This window comes from Scylla paramamosain, chromosome 1 (genome assembly GCF_035594125.1).
Source record: "Scylla paramamosain isolate STU-SP2022 chromosome 1, ASM3559412v1, whole genome shotgun sequence".
Lineage (NCBI taxonomy): Eukaryota > Metazoa > Arthropoda > Malacostraca > Decapoda > Portunidae > Scylla > Scylla paramamosain.
The window spans coordinates 27,087,514-27,096,109 of record NC_087151.1 but is presented as its reverse complement, the minus strand read 5'-3'; the positions used below and the strand labels follow the sequence as shown (position 1 = coordinate 27,096,109).

The 8,596-nt window shown below is 40.1% G+C and overlaps 1 long non-coding RNA gene across 1 annotated transcript; it reads right to left on the bottom strand.

Annotated features, from left to right (window-relative positions):
• Positions 1-2,205: 2,205 nt before the first annotated feature.
• Positions 2,206-3,054, bottom strand: LOC135102389 (uncharacterized). The gene is made up of 4 exons (XR_010269645.1): positions 2,914-3,054; positions 2,644-2,702; positions 2,430-2,529; positions 2,206-2,341 (listed from the first exon to the last, which is right to left on the bottom strand). It is a non-coding gene; the product is annotated as an uncharacterized LOC135102389 (long non-coding RNA).
• Positions 3,055-8,596: the final 5,542 nt, after the last annotated feature.

Below are 8,596 nucleotides of genomic sequence, written 5' to 3'. Positions count from 1 at the left end.
TACCGAGCCACCAAAATTATCGTATTTTGACGTACATTATCGTATATCCTCAGAAAAAAAAAATATATATATATATATACATAAAAACTGCACTATTACGCTTTATTTAGTTGAATATTTCATTCACGGAGATGTTTTTTTTTTTTTCTTTCTTTTAAGAAAACAAACGGTTTATAATGTTATGCCCGGTGTCGCGGCCCATGGACTTATACTCTTCATTTTCGAAACTTCTCTCACCTCACCTGTTACTTCACCGTCACTCGCCGCTGTCACCGCCACACTAGAGATCTAAAAATGTTATTATTTAATTTGATTATTGCTCTCATGTCTGCTGTTGCCATAAGATAGAATTTTTTTTTTTTCCTATTCCCTTATACTGTTTAACGTCAAAGGGAAAATATGAAAGAAAACTGACCTTTCTGCATCTCCGCACTAAGAGTCAAGATTGAAAGAGCAGAGTGACAGCGTCCCCCACCCTCTCTCTACGAACGTCACCTTATGCGTTCAGTGTGGTACTTCGTAATCTTCCTCCCTTGTATGATAATTTGGGTGTTAAGAAGAATTGCCATAACCTATATTCTCAAGAAGAATTGCCATAACCTATATTCTCATGCTACTCTCTCTGTTTTACTAATAAGATAATTTCATCCATCTCTCAGCTTCATTATTCCTCTCTCAGTATTTGAGCTATTCCAACCAAGTTTTCCCACCACACATGCAAGCGTCAATTTTAAATGATTTCTCTATCCTTTTCTTCGTCGTCTCCACTACATTTGTTACATAGTTTTCCCCATCATCCGGGAATACCTCCGTTTCTCAGTTTCTATTCCTACTTTACCTGATCTGTTTATATTTTATCAATTTATTTTATTCTTCCGTTGTCTCACTCAGTTTTCACCCTTTCTTTTGTTAGTTTTCCACCACACAGTTGTAGCTAGCCGTGGTAAATCACATTTTCTTACATGAAGTCCTTGATGCCTCATGCCAACAAAATTCGGTTGTTCGATTATATTTTCATATTCTACTAAATAACTTGGCTCAAGACCGGACTTACATTTTCACGCGAATCGTATAAACACCAGAGTGAACCACCATATCTCGCTTTATTGTGTTACAGTCTATACCCTGCTCACCAAACCACTCACTTACCGAATCGCCCACACACACACACACACACACACACTGGAAACTTGCACACTAGTGAATCTGTTACATATCTTATTTTTAAGCGGTATGATTTACAATAATGACAAAACCTAACATAACATAGTTCATAGGACGCAAGTGCAGCACAATCTTCACCAGCCACCTCCTTCACTAGCCTCAGTTGCAGCATTGCCTCCCTCGCCCGATGGCGCCTGGTAGCTCACTTGCTCTTCCCCAGCTGAATCTTCACCAACCGTTGCTGATCTTACTGTAATAAGAAAATGGGATAATAAATTCAGAACACTAAGGTAGAGATATGGATAGAGAAGATAGATAAGACAAAGAAGATAGAGATAAAAAAAAGAGGAAAAATAAACTAAAGAGAAAATAGAGAACGAGCGAGTGTCTTATCATGTGCATTTGTATGGGTGAGATAAATGGAGAAGAGAGATAAAGAACGAGCGAATGTCTTTACATGTATATGGCTGTGTGCGTATCCAGGTCACCCTCACTAAAGTGAGTAGTAAGAGTAGTGATAAAAATATCAATTAATTTGACTTGCGAGAGAAGGAGATATATTAGTTTCACTTGCAAGACGGAGATTAGTTTGGCCTGAGAGAGAGAGAGAGAGAGAGAGAGAGAGAGAGAGAGAGAGAGAGAGAGAGAGAGAGAGAGAGAGAGAGAGAGAGAGAGAGAGAATTAGTTTGACCTGCAAGAAGCAGAGAAATTAGTTTGACCTGCAAGAAGCAGAGATATTAGTTTGACCTGCAAGAAGCAGAGAGACTAGTTTGACCTGCAAGAAGCAGAAAGATTAGTTTGACCTGCAAGAGAGATAGATTAGTTTGACCTGCAAGAGAGACATTAGTTCGACCTGCAAGAGAGATAGATTAGTTTGACCTGCAAGAGATAGATTAGTTTGACCTGCAAGAAAAATCATTAGCTTGACCTGCAAGAAAAATTAGTTTGACCTGCAAAAAAAGGTCTTACCTGCTTTGTTTTAAGAAAAGGCAAGGTAGAACCAATTCCTCATCTTTTCCATTGTCAAAACGCCGTGAGATATCTCGACTTCCATCCGAATATCTTTTTTTTACACCTGTGCAACTCTTGTGTAATTTTGATCCAGCGTCTTTGCGATCATTTCTTCAGGACACCCACCAGCATAGTCAAGACGAGAGAATTCATCTCCCACGCAACCCTGAAAAAAAAAAAGCGTGATAAGCAACCTAGTACAGTATGGAAAGAGCAACACCGTATAATCATGTATAAAACCACCATTCACTTACCATATGAAAGCAGGACTCCCACCACCAGCACCGTCCTCCTTCACCAGCATGAGGCTTCATCTGGTCGCCGCCACAGAACACTAACAAGGGCACTACTCTTCTGGGAAATATTAGATAATTAAAAAAAAAAAAAAAAGTTTGTATCTGAAAGGCAATGAAGATTAGCCGCTCAGCCTATCGCCCTAACACCTAGGAAACAGGATCTTCACTTTACTTTTCTCGAAGGGGTGCTTCAGCGTTGTCTGTCCCACGATGAGGCCTGTGATGCGGGTACTGTAGAAAGAAGAGGGACAATTAGTAACGTGCAGTTATAATTAACGCTCAGCTAGTAGGCCTACTTCATTATTAACAAGGCCAACAAGTATGTCTACCTATTCACGGGAAGCAAGTCACGTGGCTTAGGTCAAGGCTTAACGAGTACTTTATTACAGCGATAATAAGGCTTAACACAAATAACGTCCACTTGATTGTAGGCAGTACTTACCAAACCCAGCGCGAAGAAAACACAGAAGATGAACGATAAATTAACTCACACTTAGCACTTCCCTAACCACGACGCCACGCACGCAAGCACAACGCACCGCTCTCGCCCGCCGCTTGCATACAAGTAGACGGAATGTTTCTGTGGCTGATGCAACTTTGCCCTCTTCGAATGTATTGCTGCTCCTTTGGCTCACACACTCCTAACTCACGCCCTCATATCTGCACCACGGCATAAGATCAAGGTAAGTTTGAGGGCATTGACATGCATCTCTGCACTAAGAAAAAAAATGAGGAGAATGGTAGGAAATATGTGATATACCGCGCTCGATTCCTTTCCTTGTCCTTGTCAGCCGGCTAACTACTTGTTATCCTCATGCCACTCATTCCCCCTCCCTTCCTGCCTGCCTTCCTTCCGCCTCCCTCCACCCACCTCTGGTTCTCCTTCATCACGTACACCCATCGCCCGTGGCAATGTTCTATATTTCCGCTATAGAGCAGGTACATCTTCCTTAGATTATTTTTCATTCCATGATGTGATACGGAACCTAATGGTATAGAATATAGCGGGCCTTGTTAGCCTCATTAAAGAGCTACTAATCCAATAGGTCGTTTTAATTATCAGCTAACTTCGTAATAAGTATACTTTCTTCCCACAAAACTTGTGCGTGCATTTTCAGAGAGCATACTAGTGCTTAGAAGAACTCTTGAACAGTGTAAAAGTAAGAAACATAAGGTTTACATTATAATAAATGAAGGTAGCCCTCACCCCAGGCCTCACCGGGATGCATAGTCTCTTACATAATGTTGCATCTAAAAAAAACTAGTTTATATATCATGTGCAATCCATAATTTTGCCCATCTGAAGTCAATCTCTATATTGTCAGCAAGTTGCCAATGGCTAGCCAGGCAAAGGCCGCGCGGAGCGAGGCTAGCCCTAGTGTGGGGGCACTTCTGCCTTTGATAGTCACCCCATTATTGCAAATTATCATGATACCGCCTAATGTCAAGTGAAACGTAGGTCTTACAATGACAAAGATTAATCTCAGAACGAAGCTTTCCTCTCCTTTAGAATTATAGACGCGGTTTTCATTGTAAATGAGTAACTTTCTTGTAAGTGAATCGAGGAGCAGACAACAAACATCGGACATTATTAGAAGCCCGGAGAGAGGTGTTGACTCACTGTTGAGAGGAAGCTTTGCTCATGGCATACACTAACTTTAAATCTCGGAGCAATGCATTCCTCCTACCTGATATTATCGGCGAGATTTTCTTTCTAAATATATAAGTAGTTTTACTGATAAGAATGAATCAAGGAGCAGACACCAAGCAGAGAGGGAAGCATGAGGCAAAGGCCGCGATATTGTGACGAGGCTCACGTGGAGTTGTAGCCTTGATCTGAGGGGGATGCAGTTCTTTTATCTGGAATTATCGGCGAGGTTTTCAGTAAAAATAACGGAATTACTGGGACTATGAAAATAACTTTAGCCTACCCATTTCGAAACAGACTTTATTTCTGGGTACAGCATATGTCTTTTAAAATTCGTGACCAACGCAATAAAGGAATCAACAGTGTTATTGATGAATTGACCTACACATACCCTAACTGAGCTCTCATATGGAAGAGCTAATTTTATTTCAATATTATTCGAGTAACTTTCTAGTAAGGATGAAAAGAGAATCAAGCAGCCAACATGGGAGATTCAGGCAATGGTGCTGTGATGGGTTTTTCTGGCTGCGGCGCTGCTCACCGCCTCTGCCTGGGCACAATCATCTGGCCACCATAGCCGGGAAGGAATTAATATAAGTCGGTGGGAAAACTGGGAATGGGAGAAATCCTTAGGTTTATCGGCTACATAGCAATGGTAGTACAATAGGTAGGCACCTCGGGAGACAAATTCATGGATGGATCTAGATTTTAGAACTGCCGTGTATACCTTTAATAGCAGACTTCCACTCTGTTATAGTCTCGTTACAGGTCCAGCCAGAGATGTTATTCAGGTGGCAAGACTTCCCCGCCATTACAATACCCATATCAGATCACTAAACCACAAGTCATTTCGCTCATTTAACCTAAATAACCACGAAATATTCAATAGATTATCTTCAGGCATTCTTAGCAACAAACTATCAGTGCTCACACATTCATTGAGATTTTGCCAAACTTTCTTGAAATACTGAAATATTTGCAAATGTATCCCCGTGAAACGAAATGAGCCCAAAAATGGTTGTGTGGAGTGGGAGTCTTTAATTCAGAATACTTGTTGGGTATACAAATTTATAACCAAGAAGGCGCTAATCCTACTTCACTGTTTTTATACGACAAAGATCTTAAATAGTTTTGTGACTTGTGTCCCATCTTGTGATACTGGTGCGAAATTAAATATATTGTGTATCTTTCGTTTATTGTTAAATTATCACCCTGTCTAGGTAGAAGAGCATTATGTGAAGCGTACTTCATACATGGGCGGATAATCCCCTGTACAGAGTTAGTAGATGGGGGTGTTGAGAAAAACTCTGAACACCTAACATCATATAGAAGCTTCTTTAGCAAGAGGCGAAATGTTAAGTTTCTAGTTCAGATTATTAGTAATAGATAGACCGAGGATGTTCAGTGTAGAAGAGAGGGACACTTGAGTGTCACTGAAGAAGACAGGGTAGTTATTTGGAAGGGTGTATCCAGCTGAAAGATGGAGAAATTGAGCAACATTAATTTTGCTCTACCCCTGTCAGATTTTAGAAAGATAAGAAGTCAAGCGTTCTCTCGCTTCCCTGTGTGAGATAGCTGTTCAGGAAGATATGAAAAAATGCAGTTTTATCATCAGCTTATGAGTGGATAGGACAATAAGTTTGGCTCAGAAGACAATTGATGAATAACAGAAACGGAGTGAGGAACAGGATAGAACCTTGAGGAACACCACTGTTAATAGACTTTGGGAAGAGTAGTGCCCATCTATCACAGCAGCAATAGGACGGTCAGAAAGGAAACTTGAGATGAAGTTACAGAGAGAATGCTAAAAGCCGTGGGAGAATAGTTGGGAAATCAAAGCTTTGTGCCAGATTCTATCAAATGTTTTGATAATATTATGTCTAAGGCAGCAGCGAAAGTTTCACCAAAATCCCTAAAAGAGGATGCATAAAGTAAGGATCAAAGCCCAGAAGATCACTAGTAGAGAGGCCACAACGGAAACCATACTGGCGATCACATAATTTGTGAAGTGGTAGATGTTTAAGAATCTTCTTGTTGAGGATAGATTGAATAACTTTAGAAATGCACGAAATGAAACTAATAGGACGGTGGTTTTAGAGAGCGGTCACCCTTTTTGGGAACAGACTGAATGTAGGCAAACTTCCAACAGGAAGGAAAGGTAGATGTTGACCGACAGACCTGGTAGAGTTTGACCAAACAAGGAGCCAGCACTGAGGCATAGTTTCGGAGAAGAGTAATCATGAAGGATCCCATCAGGTCCACAAACAAGCATTGAGAGGGTTGAGGCCAGTTAGGACATGGAAAACCAAGGCCGTTTCTTGCTATATGCGAACTACGCGGCTGCATAGGGACCCCCGGCCACCAAGGGCACCCAAGCTGCCGTTATGATTATTATTATTATCATTATTATTATTATTATTATTGTTATTATTATTATTATTATTATTATTATTATTATTATTATTATTATTATTATTATTGTTATTATTATTATTATTATTATTATTAAAATGTGTGTTGAGTATCGATAGATCCGCTGAAATTCTAATTAATCTCCAAAAATTCAGATATTTTTATGAATTTTCCCATATTCTCCTGATATCTGGATCAGGACTCCAGAACGCTTCTTGTACCGACATAGGTGTGGTGCTTTGTCCCCGACAAACGGAGGCAGTACGCGGCATCAGGCTCAGGCCACTCAACCATCAATCAGTGGCGACCAAGGACGTAGAATCCTTGGTGGTGACTGAAGAGTGACAATGACGCGGTGTCGAAATGGATATACCTTTCTGGTACCGAGAAGAGGTAAAAAAAAAAGAAAGCTGAACAAGATAAACGCTCACAGAGCAAAGGTAAGACACTCATGGTGTTGATTTCCTTTGGTATTTTTTTTTTCCGAGGACACCCTTATTCAACTCCTTTTTTTTTTATTTCTACACAATTTTCAATATTTTTTAGAAATACCTTCACATATAGTATATGATATGGAAGGTGTATTTCACCTGTTAATTTCGTGGTTAATTTTTATAGTCTGTGCCCTTTACTTTTCGCTTTCTCTTACGACGACACCTAGCTCAGGCTTTGTTGTTCTCTCATGGATAAACTATGGTATCTAGCCTCGGGTCGGTTAATTTCGCAAATTTTACACATTTTAGTGTTTATCTCAGTTATATCTGTGGACTTTGTTATTTCGAAATTAGGTGTATATCTTAAAGGGACACTGCTACTGTATCATGTATATAATCATGTTGAAGAAAGTGGGCTAACATATTTACGAATTCAGTTTTTTTCCTCTTTAAAATCCACCAGATGAAAGTTTTTAGATGTGAAAGGAGTGGTCCGAAGCAATTTGAAGGGCTGGGAATCCAGCCATCATAGTTTAACAACACAGGAGCACCAAACAGCATTTCGCATAAGGCCCCCAGAAGACTAGAAACGGCCCTGTGGAAAACGTTATTAAAAGGAATCTTAATAGGATGTATGGAACAATCGGAGGGTAGATGAGAGGGAGGAACAACCCCTGAATCATCCAAGGTAGATTTTCTGCCAAGGCTTTAGCAAAGAATTCAGATTAAGAGTTAGAAGAGATGGCAGGTCAGGTTGAAAAAGAGGAGGAAAAGATGAAGAACAAAAGTTGTTGGAGACATTTTTAGCTAGGTGATGGAAGTGGCGAGGGGATTTAGGTCCAGAAATTTTTTGACATTTTCTATTGATGAAGGGGTTTTCGGCTAATTGGAGAACAGTCTTGGCATGGCAACAAGCAGAAAAGTAAAGTTCATGAGTCTCGTGATAGAAGGCTCAATTACCTTTTGTGGGCAGTCTCTCTATCATCTATAGCACGAGAACAGGCTGAGTTAAAGCAAGAATTGGAATATTTAGGATGAGAGAAAGAGTGAGGAGTGTACGCCTCCATGCCAAGCAGAATCACTTTTGTACTTATTCCATGGAAAATCAGAATAAAGGTGACATCAGTGACGTATCATTGCAGTGTCAGTTCAGTGTCAGTGAAATCCGTGATGTTTCAGTGACGTCTGTTCACACACATCTGTACTACGTGAAAGTGCAGGATGGCAAAGTTTTCAGACGTTGAATTGACAATGATTGCCATGATTTTTGATGAAGAGGAAGAGGCTGAACATAAGCTGAGGAAAAGAATGTGGGTATATGAGGCGTGGGAGGAAAAAAAAAAAAAAGTGAAGGAGATTTTGCTTCTCTATACAAGGGATTCAGTGATGATGGAACATCTTTTTTTTTTTTTTTCAAATACGTTGTTCGAGACTGCTGTCCATATACTTTGGCTGTGACAAATCATGCAGAACAGAATGATTCTGAACCAGTTCTATAGGTAGTTCATCATGAATTCTTGTGGACAAACTTACAACACACATCCGGCATCCGTGAAACACTGAAAAATATCGGTGGCGACGATACTACCAGCTGTAAGAATAAAGATGGAATGAACAATAAAGACTAAGAT